The following is a 17,747-nucleotide window of genomic DNA, read 5'->3' on the forward strand; positions in this document are numbered from 1 at the left end:
TCATTGCAAATTTTGGCGATATGCATCTGAGAAAATTAGCTTACCACGCCTATTTTCATTCTCTGCTTTCATATGGCATCATATTATGGGGTAACTCATCATTGAGTAAAAGTGTTCATTGCACAAAAGCGTGTAATCAGAATAATTGCTGGAGCTCATCTAAGATCATCCTGCTGACACTTATTTAAAGAGCTAGAAATCTTCACTGTAGCCTCAATAAATTTATATATATATACACATACATACATACAGGGTGTTTCAAAAATGACCGGTATATTTGAAACGGCAATAAAAACTAAACGAGCAGCGATAGAAATACACCGTTTGTTGCAATATGCTTTGGACAACAGTACATTTTCAGGCAAACAAACTTTCGAAATTACAGTAGTTACAATTTTCAACAACAGATGGCGCTGCAAGTGATGTGAAAGATATAGAAGACAATGCAGTCTGTGGGTGCGCCATTCTGTACGTCGTCTTTCTGCTGTAAACGTGTGCTGTTCACAACGTGCAAGTGTGCTCTAGACAACATGGTTTATTCCTTAGAACAGAGGATTTTTCTGGTGTTGGAAGTCCACCGCCTAGAACAGTGTTGTTGCAACAAGACAAAGTTTTCAACGGAGGTTTAATGTAACCAAAGGACCGAAAAGCGATACAATAAAGGATCTGTTTGAAAAATTTCAACGGACTGGGAACGTGACGGATGAATGTGCTGGAAAGGTAGGGCGACCGCGTACGGCAACCACAGAGGGCAACGCGCAGCTAGTGCAGCAGGTGATCCAACAGCGGCCTTGGGTTTCCGTTCACCGTGTTGCAGCTGCGGTCCAAATGACGCCAACGTCCACGTATTGTCTCATGCGCCAGAGTTTACACCTCTATCCACACAAAATTCAAACGCGGCAACCCCTCAGCGCCGCTATCATTGCTGCACGAGAGACATTCGCTAATGATATAGTGTACAGGATTGATGACGGCGATATGCATGTGGGCAGCATTTGGTTTACTGATGAAGCTTATTTTTACCTGGACGGCTTTGTCAATAAACGGAACTGGCGCATATGGGGAACCGAAAAGCCCCATGTTGCAGTCCCATCGTCCCTGCATCCTCAAAAAGTACTGGTCTGGGCCGCCAGTTCTTCCAAAGGAATCATTGGCCCATTTTTCAGATCCGAAACGATTACTGCATCACGCTATCTGGACATTCTTCGTGAATTTGTGGCGGTACAAACTGCCTTAGACGACACTGCGAACACCTCGTGGTTTATGCAAGATGGTGCCCGGCCACATCGCACGGCCGACGTCTTTAATTTCCTGAATGAATATTTCGATGATCGTGTGATTGCTTTGGGCTATCCGAAACATACAGGAGGCGGCGTGGATTGGCCTCCCTATTCGCCAGACATGAACCCCTGTGACTTCTGTGGGGACACTTGAAAGACCAGGTGTACCGCCAGAATCCAGAAACAATTGAACAGCTGAAGCAGTACCTCTCATCTGAGTGTGAAGCCATTCCGCCAGACACGTTGTCAAAGGTTTCGGGTAATTTCATTCAGAGACTACGCCATATTATTGCTACGTACGGTGGATATGTGGAAAATATCGTACTATAGAGTTTCCCAGACCGCAGCGCCATCTGTTGTTGAAAATTGTAACTACTGTAATTTCGAAAGTTTGTCTGCCTGAAAATGTACTGTTGTCCCAAGCATATTGCAACAAACGGCGTATTTCTATCGCTGCTCGTTTAGTTCTTATTGGCATTTCAAATATACCGGTCATTTTTGAAACACCCTGTATATATATATATATATATATATATATATATATATATATATATATATATATATATATATATTATGAAATTTGTTATTAACAATCCCAACAAATTCAAAAGTAATAGCAGTGTACATGGATACAACACTAGGAGAAAGGATGATCTTCACTACTCAAGGTTAAATATCTAACTTTGGCTCAGAAGGGGGTAAATTATGCTGCCACAAAAATCTTTGGTCACTTACCTAATAGCATCAAAAGTCTGACAGATAGCCATATAGCATTTAAAAGGAAATTAAAAGAATTTCTTAATGGCAACTCCTACTCATTAGATGGATTTTTGGATACAGTAAGTGGGTAATTTCCCAGCCTCCACAAAAAATATTGAGTGTCATGTAATATTTTGTCTAATGTAATATCTTGTATAGACACCTTTTATTAACCTGACACGTTCCACATCATTACGAAATGTTGTATTCATGATCTATGGAACAAGCACTAATCTAATCTGGTACAGATCAGAACTATGACCTCAGAGTTTTAAGTGTTCTATATAAGAAGTCCCAGGAGGAATGGTAAATATTCAGGGATATAACAGAAATGATTTAGAGCGTAAAAGTCTAGTAAACATGGACTCTAAAACGCACACTTAAAGAGCCATGAGAACTTTCTTAAATACTGTAAAACAATCTCTTCTACTGCAAGGCCTTTTTTCCCAACATTTTCAGAGCTGGTAGTAAAGACCAAAACAACAAAGGCCAGTAAACATGGGCTCTAAAGTGCAAACATTGTCTATGAGCACTTTTTCATTTTGGCTGCTATGGAACTTTCTACTGAAAGTGCTTGTAGCTCTTAAGGTCTGCACTTAAGAGCGCATGTTTTCTGGAAATTTTGCTTCGAATGATCGTTGCTGTCATCTGTAAACATTGACCATTTCTCATGGGACACTCAGATGATTTTCTGTGGCATAGTTCCTGACCAGATTAAATAAGTGTTCTCAAAGCAGATCCTTCGTCAACCCGAGCTCTTACCTCGAATTTTTCGGCGCCACTCTGCCGAATGTTTCTTAGAGATCAATAAACACAAGATGGTCTTGATTGACGTCTGTTTTTTTCATTGTAACGATATGAATACCGTATAAGTGCTTACACCACTGATGAAACCGCACTGACTGGATGTAGTTTTTATTACCTTATTTAATCTATTTGCGAGCACTGTTTCCTACAGGTTTGCGATGCCAATTTTATTGTACGATAGCTTTCACAGTCAATTGGTATATTTCGCTGGTGCGGCTAATAATGATTGAGAATTTTTATGGCTTAAACAAGCATCTGGGTGGGATCTGTTACCACTAAATGGAGGATAAACGTGAGAGGTGAAAAACGTAAAATTTTCGTTCCCCTCTTATCTGCCACAAGACTTTGTGCAGAACTTGCTCCTTTTCTCGTGAAGTGTAAAATGGTTTTCACCTCTGACTTTTACCTGGATTTCACTTTCAAAATTATCATCTGCGAATGTGCGGGCAAGACTCACTAAAAACACCGATCTTATTCTTTGCATCTGTAACCACCACCTGAATCATACGTACCACCACTTTATGTATGACTCAAACGAATATTTAAGTTTCTCACTTTTCTTTCGAGAATGATTTTTAATGAAATGTGGCAATACGACAAATTATTCAGGAGTAAAACTACATTGTTTTTTCCCCTGTTGCCATTGGATTTGCAGTCTGTATCACTGAGTACTTCTGCCATTCCTAACCAAATGTCTACACAATTTACACGCTCGTTTAAAAGTGTAACCTCCATTTCCCACTCCACATAATCATAGGGTGTTTTCTGCAGATGACTTCAGTTGGCATCTGTTCTTCCTCTACTGCAGAGAAATTCACTGGGTGCGCGTCACTTCATTGCTCGTACAAACTATTTTTTAGAGTTCAAAATAGTTAAAACGATGATTCCCAACCTTCCTTTCTAGGTAAAAGAAGGTACTGCTAAACGCTAATAATGGCTTACGTTTATGACAAAGCCTTGAATCGAGATTCCTCTTCAAAGAGCTGCGTCGATAATAAGACTGCAACATTTTGATCATGCGTTGTACGCACGTTGTCGTTAAGATCGCGCACACCCAATTGCCGACGCCGCTGCCCGATTATAACACTGTCAGTTTTCTTTGACAAAGATTTTTGACGTGGGAACACTCTTATTCTCCCCCCCCCCCCCCCAGGGGGTCCACAACACTTTTGTGGATACGTGCGTAGCGAGCACGGGACCCCGAGCTAATGTGGCCTTCCTTCCTTTCCGGGCTGCATATCTTCCCTTTCCGCATCCTTCGCTATTCCCCATCTTCACCCCCCCCCCACCCCTAACCTCTGGCTCTTTCCTTCCCTTTCTCCCCATCTGGGAGTACGGTTTGTGCCTACATCCAGAGACGGACGCTCGTAAATGTAACGCATTCTTCACCTTCTCTGCTTGTATGTCTTCATCCTTCATTTGTCCTTCTCTTTTCCTTAACTCTTCTCCTTACCCTTTTCTCCGCTGTGGCGTTTGAGACCTCTCTTCTCTTCTTTCCTTTCCTTTCCTTTTCTTTTCTTTTTCCCCTTCCCCTTCACCTTCCCCTTTCTCTTTCTTCCTCCCTGTGCGTGTCTGAAGGCCTACCCACGTATTTTGTGCATAGCCAGTGACGGGGTAACGCGTAATTCCCCGCCCCGGGTAGACAGGTAGCATACGTACGTACCCCCTGGTAACGGCCAGGCCCAGGGAGGGGTGATTACCCGAGCTGATACCTTCCGAAAGTGCCGATTGGTCCCTCTGTCCGTTTGTCAGGAGGTGTGACCTGAGGTGTGAACAATCACCTAAGGCGGGTGTGCCCTCGGTGAGGGCCCCCACAAGGGAGGAGCGCGCCATCGGAGACGCCGGTAATCATGGGGGATTCTTCCGCAATGGTTTCCTCACCTTCCACTATGTCTGTTCACAAACGTAAGTTCACTGAGTCTCAGCCACAGACGGTTCTTCCACCGTTGCCACAGTTCCTTGTTGTTTCTCGGTCTGATGGTCACTTCTTCTCCACGGTCAACCCTTTCATTATTCAGAAAGGTGTCGACGCAATTGCAGGTCCTGTAAAGTCTTGTTCCAGATTACGGAATGGTACCTTGTTGTTAGAAATAGTCAGTGCCCTCCAGGCACAAAAATTGCTGCGTACTTCACTGCTCCACACCTTCCCTGTCTGGGTTGAAGTGCACTGCACTTTAAATTCCTCACATAGAGTCGTTTATACACGCTCCCTCGATTGATTGTCTGACGAAGAAATTCAGCACTACCTGTCTGACCAGGGAGTAACGGCTGTACAAAGTTATGAAAAGGGTTGACACGAACATCATTCCAACCCGCACTGTCTTCTTGACATTTGACGAAGTTCAACTCCCATCGAAAATCAAAACAGGCTATGAGATAATTTCCATTCGCCCTTACATCCCAAACCCTACGCGTTGCTATCGGTGTCAGCAGTTCAATCACACCAGCCAGTCCTGCTCCAATCCGGCCAAATGTGTTACGTGTGGCAAGGATGCCCATGAGGGTGCTTGTCCACCTCCATCCCCTCGCTGCATCAACTGTATGGGTGACCACGCTGCTTCCTCTCGAGATTGTCCCGTTTTTAAGGACGAAAAGCTCATCCAGGAAATTAAAGGAAAAGGTTTCGACCTTTGCTGCTCGAAAATTATTCGCCAGTCGACAGCCCACCGTGCCTCAGACAGGAAAATACAGCACTGTCCTTGCTTCTCCTCGGCCAACAAAGGAGGCGACCACGCAGACTTGCGACCTCACCTTTAGTGCCACGGTCGTCCGATCGGCCAGCGCAAAGATCGCCCGTTCAACCTCACCACTTTCGCCTGCCCACCCTTCATCAGATTCTGCTAAATCTCGAGCCCAAAAGTCAGACACCAAGACTTCGAAAAAAGAGCATACTCCTGAAGAGTTTTTACGTACGGCAACTTCCCAACCATCGGTTCCTCCATCTAAACATATTTCCAAGAAGGCTACTAAGAAACCCAGTTCATCTCCTTCTCCGCCAAGGCGTGTCCCATCTACAGCACCACCTGGCGGACATCGCCCTCGGCCGTCTTCTGTGTCACCGAGGCGCACTGCTGGCGGCCGATCAACCGGCCGATCGCTGGTGGCAGGAGCTGCTCCTGAACAACCTATGGATCAGGATCTTCTGCCTACGGCTGAATGCCATTCCATGCTGTCGGTCACAAGCTCTGAGCAGTCGTTGACAGCAACCTTGGTCACATTCCCCGATTTTCTGTTCACCCTATGTCCATTATCCACAGGAATATCCACGGCATTCGAGCCAATCGGGATGAATTGTCGATCCTCTTACGATCCTACTCGCCGGTAATCTTGTGTCTTCAGGAAACAAAGCTGCGGCCCCATGACCGGTTTGTTCTCCCCCATTATCAGTCTGTCCGATTTGATCTCCCCTCTGTTGAAGGCACTCCAGCTCATGGAGGACTCATGATTCTTCTCCATGCTCTCCATTATCACCCAATCCACTTAAACACTTCCTTCCAAGCTGTCGCCGTCCGTCTTTCCCTTTCCGAATACACGTTCTCTCTTTGTACTGTATACATTCCATCGTCCACACCAATGGCACGAGCTGATCTCCTTAATCTTGTTGGTCAGCTTCCACCCCCATATTTGCTGGTTGGGGACTTCAATGACCACCACCCGCTTTGGGGATCTCCACATCCTTGTCCACATGGCTCACTATTGCTAGACGTCTTCCACCAAGCGGATCTAGTTTGCCTCAACACTGGAGTCCCTACATTTTTGTCTGCCTCCACGACAAATTTCTCATTTGGACCTTGCGGTCGGTACTGTTCCGCTAGCTCGGCGCTTCGAATGATTCGCCCTTGATGACACACACTCGAGTGACCACTTTCCATGTGTCCTTCGACTGCAGCCTCAATTGCCACATATGCGCCCGTGACGATGGAAGTTTGCCCAAGCTGATTGGACACTTTTTTCGTCTCTAGCGACATTCGATGACCATCACTTTCCCAGCGTCGACGATGAGGTCACACATAATACCGACGTTATTCTTACAGCTGCGGAACGTTCAATACCACGCACCTCCGAATTGCCCCGGCGCCCCCCAGTTCCTTGGTGGAACGAGGCATGCCGTGATGCACTACGTGAGCGGCGACGTGCTCTTCGCATTTTCCGTCAACTTCCTACTTTGGCCAACTGTATCCGCTACAAGCAGTTCCGTGCGCGATGCCGTCGTGTCATCCGCGATAGCAAGAAGGCAAGCTGGAAATTCTTTATTAGCTCATTTAACACCTTCACTCCCTCCTCGGAAGTTTGGAGTCGGCTTCGACGGTTCTCAGGCGCGCCTAGTTTTTCCCCGGTCTCTGGGCTCACTGTCGCGCATGATACATTCGTGGACCCCGTCGCAATTTCTAACTCGTTGGGAAAGCACTGTTCTGAGATTTCGAGCTCTTCACATTACCCGCCAGCGTTTCTCCCGAAGAAACGTGCAGCGGAAGTGCGACCTCTTGCTTTCTCCTCTCAAAATCGCGAAAGCTACAATACTGTTTTCTCCATGCGGGAACTCCAACATGCACTCTCTTCTTCTCGCTCCTCCGCCCCCAGTACCGGATGGTATCCACGTCCAAATGTTGCTGCATTTATCAACCCATAGTCTGCGTTACCTCCTTCGCCTTTATAATCGAATTTGGACCGACAGTACTTTCCCAGACGATGGCGGGAAGCTATCGTCGTTCCTGTTCCGAAACCTGGAAAGGACAAACATCTCCCCTCTAGCTATCGCCCCATTTCTCTCACGAGTAGTGTCTGTAAGGAGTTGGAGCGTATGGTGAATTACCGTTTAGCGTGGTGGCTGGAATCCCGCAGTCTTTTAACACCTGCCCAATGCGGATTCCGAAAGCATCGTTCTGCAGTTGACCATCTTGTTGCTCTCTCCATTTATATCATGAACAATTTTCTCCGGGAACGCCAAACAGTAGCAATATTTTTTGATCTGGAGAGAGCATACGATACCTGTTGGAGGACAGGCATCCTCCGCACACTGTTCTCTTGGGGCTTTCGAGGTCGGCTCCCCCTCTTTCTTCGCGAATTTATGACGGAGCGCTCATTTAGGGTGCGGGTGAACACTACTCTCCCCCGTAATTTCTCCCAAGAAAACGGGGTACCCCAGGGCTCCTTGCTGAGTGTTGTACTGTTTGCCATTACCATAAATCCCATTATGGATTGTCTCCTTCCTGTCTCGGGCTCCCTCTTTGTGGACGATTTTGCGATCTACTACAGCTCTCAACGGACCAGCCTTCTTGAACGACGTCTTCAAGGATGTCTCGATCGCCTCCACTCTTGGAGCATCGAAACCGGCTTCCCCAGTAAGACCGTTTGTGTTAATTTTTGGTGACGTAAGGAGTTTCTTCCGCCCTCCTTACATATAGGTCCTGTCAACTTTCCGTTTTCAGACGTCGCTATATTCTTGGGTCTTATGTTTGACAAAACTGTGCTGGTCCTCCCACGTTTCCTATCTCTCGGCTCGCTGTCTGCGATCCCTCAACACCCTCCGTGTCCTGAATGGTACCTCCTGGGGAGCGGACCGAGTGGTCCTTCTCCGCCTCTATCGCGCCTTAGTGCGCTCGAAATTGGACTATGGAAGCATAGTCTACTCCTCTGCTCGGCCGTCTATTCTTCGGCGTCTCGACTCTATCCACCACCGTGGATTACGTTTAGTGTCTGGAGCTTTTTACACCAGTCCTGTGTAAAGCCTTTATGCTGAGACTGCTGAACCTCCGCTGTCCAATCGGCGAGCAGTCCTTCTGAGTCGTTATGCTAGCCATCTGTCTTCCATGCCTGCTAATCCAGCCCATGACATTTTTTTCGACGCCTCCTTTGATGTCGGGTATGCAGGCCGCTCCTCCTCCCTACTACCCCCGGGAGTCCGCTTCCGTCAACTGCTCCATTCTCTTTCCTTCCGCTTTCCTAAAACCTTCTTGACAACTTGGGTACAGCACCGCCTTGGCTCCGACCCCGGATCTGCCTGCTCCGTGACCTTTGTCGATTTCCCAAGGATTGTACCCCTTCACTTGTTTATCGTCGGGCATTTGCTGCTCTATGTGCACAAATGACGGACGCCACATTTATTTACACCGACGGCTAGAAAACATCGTTAGGTGTAGGGTGTGCCTATATTGTTGGCGACACCCCAAATCACATTCGGCTTCCCGACCAGTGTTCGGTTTATACTGCGGAGCTTTACGCTGTTCTCCAGGCTGTCCACTATATCCTCCGCCATCAGCGGATACAATACGTTATCTGCTCAGATTCCCTCAGCTCTCTCCTCAGTCTCCAAGCTCTTTATCCTGTGCACCCTCTGGTCCACCGGATTCAGGACTGTCTGCGCTTGCTCCACCTGAGGGGCGTCTCGGTGGCGTTCCTCTGGCTCCCGGGACACGTTGGTATCTGTGGAAATGAGGCGGCCGATATTGCAGCCAAGGCTGCAGTCTCTCTTCTTCGGCCAGCTATTCAATCGATTCCCTTCGCCGATCTACGGAGCGTTTTATGTCGTCGTGTTGTTCATTTATGGCACGCGCATTGGTCAACACTTCCCCATAATAAATTGCGGGACGTGAAAGCTCTTCCTTGTGCTTGGACCTCTTCCTCCCGAACGCGTCGTCGGGAGGAGGTAATTTTAACTAGACTCCGGATAGGGCACTGTCTTTTTTGCCATCGACATCTTTTAAGCGGCGATCCTCCCCCACTCTGTCCCCACTGCTCTCAGCTGTGGACGGTAAGACACCTTTTAATTGAGTGCCCCTATTTTAATCCGTTACGCTCCCGTCTACAGCTATCGCTTGATATATCGTCGATTTTAGCAGATGACACGCGCTCAGCCGACCGCATTCTCAAGTTTATTAGTGACAGTGAAATGACGTCAGTCATTTGAAGCTTTTTTTTGGGGACAACCAACCCCTTTTTATAGTGGACTTTTAAGCATTCCTTCTGCCTTTAGTTTCTCAAATTTTCTGACTTTGTTTCCATTGCTGCTGATTTTAAATTTCGTTTTTTTCCTGTTTTATACGTCACGGGCTGGGCGCTAATGACCATAGAAGTTTTGCGCCCTAAAACCACAAACAAACAAAAAAAAAAAACATTTTAATTTCTTTTCTCGTGGCAATGGAAACTTTGTAATACTCGAGAGTGGTGAAAATTAAAATACAGCTCAGCTGCAAGGAGACTAAAGAAATACCCTGCCGAGTGCGATGCAAGACCTGTGAAGGGTGGTAAACCTAAGGCGGAGCTAAAAATCGCAGGTGTGTCGACCCAAATATGACATCTTCTGACTCTAGAGCCTAGGTTCCAAACGAGCAGGGTCCTTAAGTCTTCAATAAACATCGTCTCGACATTTTCACCAGTAATAAGTTTGTCCTAGAAGGAAGTGTACTTTGTTGACCATCCTATCTGCACAGTGGACATACCGTCCATAGAGGTAGTCACCTCATGGCGTGAGCGGCTGGGTTCTACATTAGTATCTACACTGGTTGGTTCCTTTTAATTCTCACTAACAAGCGACCCCTCTAGTGCGAGGTCGCAAAACGCCAATGATGTTTACGGCATTCGACACCCTACATGTTTAACATGCAGCCATAATATTTGCTGCTAATGGCAACAGACGAGGGGACTAGAGGTATCCAATGGCGAGCACAGCATGGGGCTACGCAACGTAGTTGATCTGCTTAGTTGACGAATAACTCAAAAGTGCCACAGTGCTAGTGGTATCGATACATTGCATTATATGTACAAGAGTTGCCGAAGTTTACATTTCGTCAGAAGTGACCTAAGCAATTTCGCCGAGTGAGAAAGAAGTGGCAGATGAAATATTAGCGTTTTTGCAAAATGAGTCACTGGAACGTGTTGTCGTATATGCTCGACTGTGCGGACAATGCACGAGTGAAATGACGACACGTGCATAACAAGTGAAAGTGATATTAAAACAGGTGTCGAACCAAGTACTTCATCATCCTTGTCGGACAGGGGGCCACAAATACAGGCTCCAATGAAACTTAGTTAAAGGAGCGAAACTTAATATAATTGCGTAAATGGAAGATCAACCGCAGCATAGGAACAGACTTCGAATCAGCCTGCAGCAATATGACTGTGTAGCGCAAAAGACAAACAACGGATATTCAAGGGAGGACAAGGGGCACTCCCCACGAAAACCGGTACTTGCATGTTCCAAAGATGCTAGACACAGTTCACAGGACGTGCGTGGTGGTGGCCTACTACGTTACGCATATCAAACTGCGCGTGGCATGAATTACAGTGATTTCAAGGGAAGCAGAGAATGGTTGCATAGCTTCAGTGCTACAGATCAGGAATGTGTAAGATAACGAAATTTCAAACAAAACGTCATCTTGATGATGCACAGCAGACCCCAGGATCGGACCGAAAATTTGTAGGTGAGACAAACTCATCCCATCGTTCAGTAAGGAATTTGTCAACTCCGACCAATTGGAATTTGGAGAAGAAATGCATATGACAGGAACCCTGGAAATTAAAGGCACCAAGAGTTGTATCAAGATAAGCTCGCGTAAATGCCTTAGCGCTTTCATATGCAATATTATGCCGACTGTTAATATGGATGGTAAATTGGCTGGGAAGTTACTGTGCTGATAAAAGTTCGAGGTGCTCTGCCCCTTTGCGATTCTTTCTCGTGTGCGTCACCTTGCAGCGGCAGTAGGCAATATTTACGCCACAGCAACCAAGAGTGGGATAATGGGCGTAAGAGAAAAACTATGGTGTGAGCACTGCGTTTGGCCAGTGGCTAGTCAAAATAACTTGAATTTCCTTGATTCCTGGTCTGCCTATAAAAATCATGCACTTTAGAGCAAACTATCCCTCCTGAAGCGTCTGCCATTGCAATGTATACCACCTGAAACAACTGGATACATTCAGCCTCTGGATATTTTCTCCGTGCGTATAATACATAATATCGCACTATCTGCAGCTTCGCCTGGATAGCTAGCGTCACGATAAGCTCTGAGACAGATTGTTTCGCACTCGGTCTCAAGTCGTCACCCTTTCATCACCATGTTACACCAACATTATTCTCTGTGGCTTCTTTAATATTGGATACCTTGCCGAACATCTTGCACAGTTTGTAACTTCCAAGAAGTTCGCCTTCCATCTTGACGGTGCGAGTCTTTATCACCGTGTGACGCTGTTTTTCATTGAGCGTCCATGGGGCAAGTTAATGGTTTGTTTAGAGCGTTTTTGAAAGTTGACGATGTCCATTTTGTGAAGTGTAATACATACATCCCATAAAACGTTGATCTCTGCACTGCCAGGGTACTCATTTTGTCGCCCTCCTGGTGCACATGGTCATTAGCAGCTAACATATTTTTTTCATAATTGTTAACGCAGTACTTTCAACTGATCCGTGCTAAAGACTGAACTTGCAACCTCGCTATGAAGGGATTCCTTTAAAGACTAAGACACTAAGGACTTTCCACACAGTTTCTACACTGCTTAGCTAGAAAACAGCGTTACTCGCAGTACAGGAAATAATTTTTCAGACTTCAGATAACATAGAAAATTCTATTACTGAGGCAGTTTGTCTTCAATCAGCTTTATTTTAAATGCGGACATGCACCAGTTTTGTGCTACACGATCGTGCTTCTTTCCGGAACCAAACATACGACAACTTTGTGCGAATTTATTGGTGAATCTGCAGCATGTCCCAGAACCCGGAATAATTTTAACGCTGAGACATGTGTCGACTAGTAGAAAGGTCATAGATGTAGCGAAAGCCCTGATCATGTATGTTGGGTACCAGAGCTACACGCCTTAGCATCCTGTTGACATCTAATTACCACACTTTATCTTCTGGTTATAGAGAGCGTTCCATAAGACAAAGAATGAGTAGTATGTAGATACTGTACGGCGGTGTCCCTGTGGTACTCTCTCTCTTTCTGGGGTATCCTCGATTATACGTCCAGATTACACTCTCAAAATGTCGTTACTGACTCCCTAACCTTCGTATTTTCTGGTGGAAAAGTAGTATAATGTTACCCAATTGCATGTTCTGTCGGTATAAAGTTAGTTTGCATATCCTTTTTCCCTACAATAGAAATACATATTTCGCATTGAAACATTCGTTCACTTTTTCACGTTCCATTTAAGATGCTTTCAGCAAGGCAGCATGCATCAGGCATTATTTATAAGTAAATCCTACGGACAGTCATAACGTAATTCATGAAATATATTCACGGTTGCGAATACGAACAACTATCAGCTATATAATGGAATGACAGTGAAAATTAGTGCCAGACCGGACACGAACCCGGATTTCTCGATTTACGCGAGCGGTCGCCTTAACGGTTTTGATTATCCGTGCCAAATCCACGGCCATACACAGTGCCGTATTTCGTTGTTCCCGCGTCACAGTCTGCACTCGTACACGATACGTACACAAAGAGCCAAAGAAACTGGTACACCTGCCAAATATAGTGTAGGGCCCCCGTGAGCAAGCGGAAGTGCCGCAGCATGACATGGCATGGATTCAAACTATCTGAAGTAGTGCTGTAGGGTATTGATACCATGAATCTTGCATGGCTGTCCGTAAATCCGTAAGAGTAAGAAGGGGGTGAAGATCTCTTCTGAACAGCACGTTACAGATTCATCCCAGATATGCTCAATAATATTCATGTCTGGGGAGTTTGGTGGCCAGCGGAAGTATTTAAATCCAGAAATGTGTTCCTGGAGCCACTCTGTAGCATTTCTGGATGTGTGGGGTGTGGCACTGTTCTGCTGGAATTTCCCAAGTCCGTCGGAATTCACAATGGGCATAAATTGATGCAGTTGATCAGACAGGACGCTTATGTGCGTGTCACCTGTCAGTGTCATATCTGGTCGTATCATGGGTCCCATATCACTCAAACTGCACACGCCCCACAGCATTAGCCTCCACCAGCTTTCACAGCCCCTGTTGAGATTCAGGGCCCATGAATTCATGACGCTGTCTTCATACTCGTGCACGTCCATCCGTTCGATGCAATATGAGACTCGTTCGACCACACGACATATTTCCAGTCATAAACAGTCCAATGTCGGTGTTGACAAGCTCAGGCGAGGTATAAAGCATTTTCATGCAGTCAAGGGTATATCGACAATGTTTCGTTGAATGGTTCGCACGCTGACACTTGTTGATGGCCTAGCACTGAAATCTGCAGAAATTTGCAAAAGGATTGCACTTCTGTCACGTTGAACGATTCTCTTCAGTTGTCGTTGGCCCCATTCTTGCAGGATCTTTTTCCGGCCGCAGCGATGTCGGAGATTTTATGTTTTATGAGATTCCTGATATTCACGGTACACTCGTGAAAAGGTCGTACGGGAAAATCCCCACTTCACTTCATCGCTACCTCGGAGATGTCCCATCGCTCGTGCGCCGACTATAACACCACGATCAAACTCAACTCTTGATAACCTGCTGTTGTAGCAGCAGTAACCAACCTAACAACTGTGCCTAGCACTTGTTTCCTATAGGCTTTGAAAAAAGGCTTTCACGACCAAATGGCATAGCTGCTGGTAAACCTTTCGGGATGTGAGGTCGTGGTCTAAGAAACTGCTCTGTTCCTGACGTTTCGTCCAGGACTTTGCTGGACATCGTCAGAAGCACTCGGACTATGCTTGTCAAGTTCATGGTTGGGTTGCTCCTTCCACGCTGCACCTGCTGGATCTGGTCCACCATAGTGGTATCCGTTTGGCCACTGGAGCCTTCCCTACTAGCCCTGTTGATAGTCTCCTGGTTGAAGCTGGGATCTCCCCCCATCCCCTCTTTCTGTTCGGCGCTCCCTGCTTCTGGTTTCTCATGCAATCGCTGTCTGTTCCTCTCCCACTCATCCTTCCTATTCTATTCTATCCTGTTCCCAGACTAAGGACGTCACCCACCTGATTCCCGCGCTCGGGTGGGTTTACCGGTTGGGCTCCGCCTTGCATCTCTTTGCCGTGATTTTCAGCTTCCTTCTTTGTCTTGCCTCCCACACCCTCCCCCCCCCCCGCCCCCCTTGGTTTGTTCCTCGGCCCCGAATTCGGATGGATCTCCGCTGAGGTCTGAAAGTTTCCATTCCCCCGATGGTCTTCCATTGTTTCTACCGCCGAATTTTATGGTAGTTTCGGGATGTTGTTGTTTTTACACCAATGGGTATAAATCTGCTGATTGTGTGGGATATGCCTTCAAGTCCTCTGTTGGCACGGAAAATCATCTCCTGCCACCTACATGTGGGGTGTTTACCCCGGAATTGATGGCAATTTCCCAGGCCCTTACCTTTATTAAACAGTCCCAAGACAACCGTGTTTCGTTATGTACAGACTCAATGAGTGACCTTCTGGTTATTGACCGGTGTTTTTCCCACTATCCCTTGGTCTCTGCCATCCATCACTATCTCGCTGATCTTCACTGCGCTGCTTTTCCGTTGACTTCCTTTGGGTCTCTGCCCATGTGGGTATCCCAAGTAATGATCTTGCTGATCGTTTGGTTGGGGCTACCTCCCTGTCTAACAAACTTTGTGCGATTAAGGTGACACAAGTCCTGTGGCGTTCTTCCTTCCGCTTCTCCCGAAAGGACTCGACCACCCTGTGTCGTCTCTGCATTGGCCATACCATGCTGACCCATCGTTTCCTTTTGTGTAATGATCCACCCCCACTTTGTGGTTGTGGAGCCTTCCGGTCAGTAGCCCACATTTTGATGGAATGCCCCCTTCCTTTGGCTCTACGTACTAAGTACAGACTTCCTCACACTTTACCTTGAATGTTGGCTGACGATTCCTGGATGGTCGAACTAGTTCTCAGTTTCCTCCGTGAAAGTGGTTTTTATTCTCTGTTTTAAGGTTTTTAATCTCTGGTGTTGGGGCAGGGCGGTGAGAGTTGGGGTGTCTCCCACTGTAAGCTGTGTTTGGAGATCCCTGACTCTCCTCCCTGGCCAAGATCTTCTTTTCTTTCTCTTTTTCTGTTTTTATCACTTTTTAGAATTGGTTAGTCTCCTTTTCCCATATGCACTTCTATATTTTAGAGGTTGAACGCTTTTAAATAGCAGGTGGTCTTGCCTCTACTGCTTCAGAGGTGGCATATTTCCTACCTCTAGCACAGCTTTGAGGTAACTCTCTTGCTGACTTCCCTCATTTTGTTTTTACCATTCACGACACGACTGCACTTTTACGATTTTTAGCCTTTTCCCTTTTATCGTTCTGACTTTTGAGATGTTAAACTGTCTGACTGGACCACATTTGAAACAAGTGACTGATGACCTTGCTGTTTGGTCCCTTCAACCCCAATCAATCAACCAACCAACCCTATTTTAATCCGCTACGTGCCCGTTTACAGCTGTAGCCTGATCTGTCTTCCCTTCTAGCGGATGACACGCACTCAGCCGATCACGTCCTTCAGTTTGTGTCTGTGAGATGACATCGGTCATTTGAAGCTCTTTTTTGGGGAAAACAACCTCCCTTCAACAGCAGTTGTCCCAGATTGCCTTTCGTTTTTAGTTTCCCTCCTTCGAGAATTTCGATCCCATTACAGCCGATTTAAAATTCGGTTTTTTTACTCTTCACTAATTCACAGAATGGGCACTTATGACCGTAGCAATTTTGCGCCCTCAAACCATAATAAAAAAGATCTGGTAGTGCAATACAGCATTACATAAGTACTTTGATAAGAAGTGTTCAGTTGACATTATGTATTTAGCTCTTCTTTTACATAGGGGCTTCCTTTCCTGTGTGTAAATGACAATGGTACAAAGTTGATGCAACTATAGCTGTAACTCAGGTACTGAATAATGCCACCTTTCTTTGTTTACAGTCTTGCTCAGATGAAGAGGAAATCGCCGTCTCCCAGACCAGCGACAACGAACTTGCTGATGACAAGAGTTATACTTCCGGTGAGTATATGAAAACAATTGTAGTGTGTTGTAACTTGGATCCTCCGTTATTGGACTTCATGAACAGCGTGCCATCACTTGTAGTCTACAAGTAGCCACACGGCTTGTGATACTGCGTCCATGTGCAAATTAAATACTGCACTAGGTGTCTCATTGAAGAAAGTTCTTAAAATTACTGTAAACTGATTTCGAGAATTTCTAATAGTGTACACTCAACACTTTCTAATTAATGTTGATTGCTTCCACATTCATTCTCTATCGAATCCCAACGACCAGTTCCAGTTCTCACAAAAAATATCTTTTACATATAGAGTCTTCAGTCATCCCCCCTCACCAGGGCAACAAAAGTATATTAGCCTCACTGCTCAGCTCAAACCTCATGTTGCAACAGTGCCTTTACTTTACGAAAACAGTACACGCGCGATGGTCCTTGATAAACCAACACAACCTCCTCCCTTTAAAAAACTAGGTTGTCGCTGTTTCGAAATCACAAACATACCCCTCTTTTCCGAGGTCTGCCAATATTTTTATCAGTTGGCTTCTAGTTCGGGATCTTTTGGGAAATTCTGTGACCTGGTATTCCCATTAGGTGTTGCCTCCAATCTTAGATAATTTTTTATACATATTGAAACTATTTAACTGTATTCTAATATCTTTATCATCTCTCTGGTACTGGCAGAAGTAAAGCTGTGAGGACGGGTCGTGAGTCGTGCTTGGGTAGCTCAGTTGGTAGAGCACTTGCCCGCGAAAGGCAAAGGTCCCGAGTTCGAGTCTCGGTCTGGCAGACAGTTTTAATCTGCCAGGAAGTTTCATATCAGCGCACACTCCGCTGTAGAGTGAAAATCTCATTTTTGTGTGTGGGTATTTAACGATTAAGTGTAATGACTGGGTGTAAAAAAGAATTAGTGGTAAAAAGACTAATGTAAAAGACTGTCGTAAAAATGGTCAGCAAGTTGTCATATTTTTCATTGTTAATGGGCATTATGAGGGTAAACTAACACGTTCGA

The 17,747-nt window shown here is 45.8% G+C and overlaps 1 non-coding gene across 1 annotated transcript; it reads left to right on the plus strand.

Moving 5' to 3' along the window:
- The first annotated feature begins 17,450 nt into the window (after positions 1–17,450).
- On the plus strand, positions 17,451–17,525 carry Trnas-cga (transfer RNA serine (anticodon CGA)). The gene has a single exon. It is a non-coding gene; the product is annotated as a tRNA-Ser (tRNA).
- Positions 17,526–17,747: the final 222 nt, after the last annotated feature.

The sequence above is a fragment of the Schistocerca serialis genome, chromosome 8 (genome assembly GCF_023864345.2).
Source record: "Schistocerca serialis cubense isolate TAMUIC-IGC-003099 chromosome 8, iqSchSeri2.2, whole genome shotgun sequence".
NCBI classification, from domain to species: domain Eukaryota; kingdom Metazoa; phylum Arthropoda; class Insecta; order Orthoptera; family Acrididae; genus Schistocerca; species Schistocerca serialis.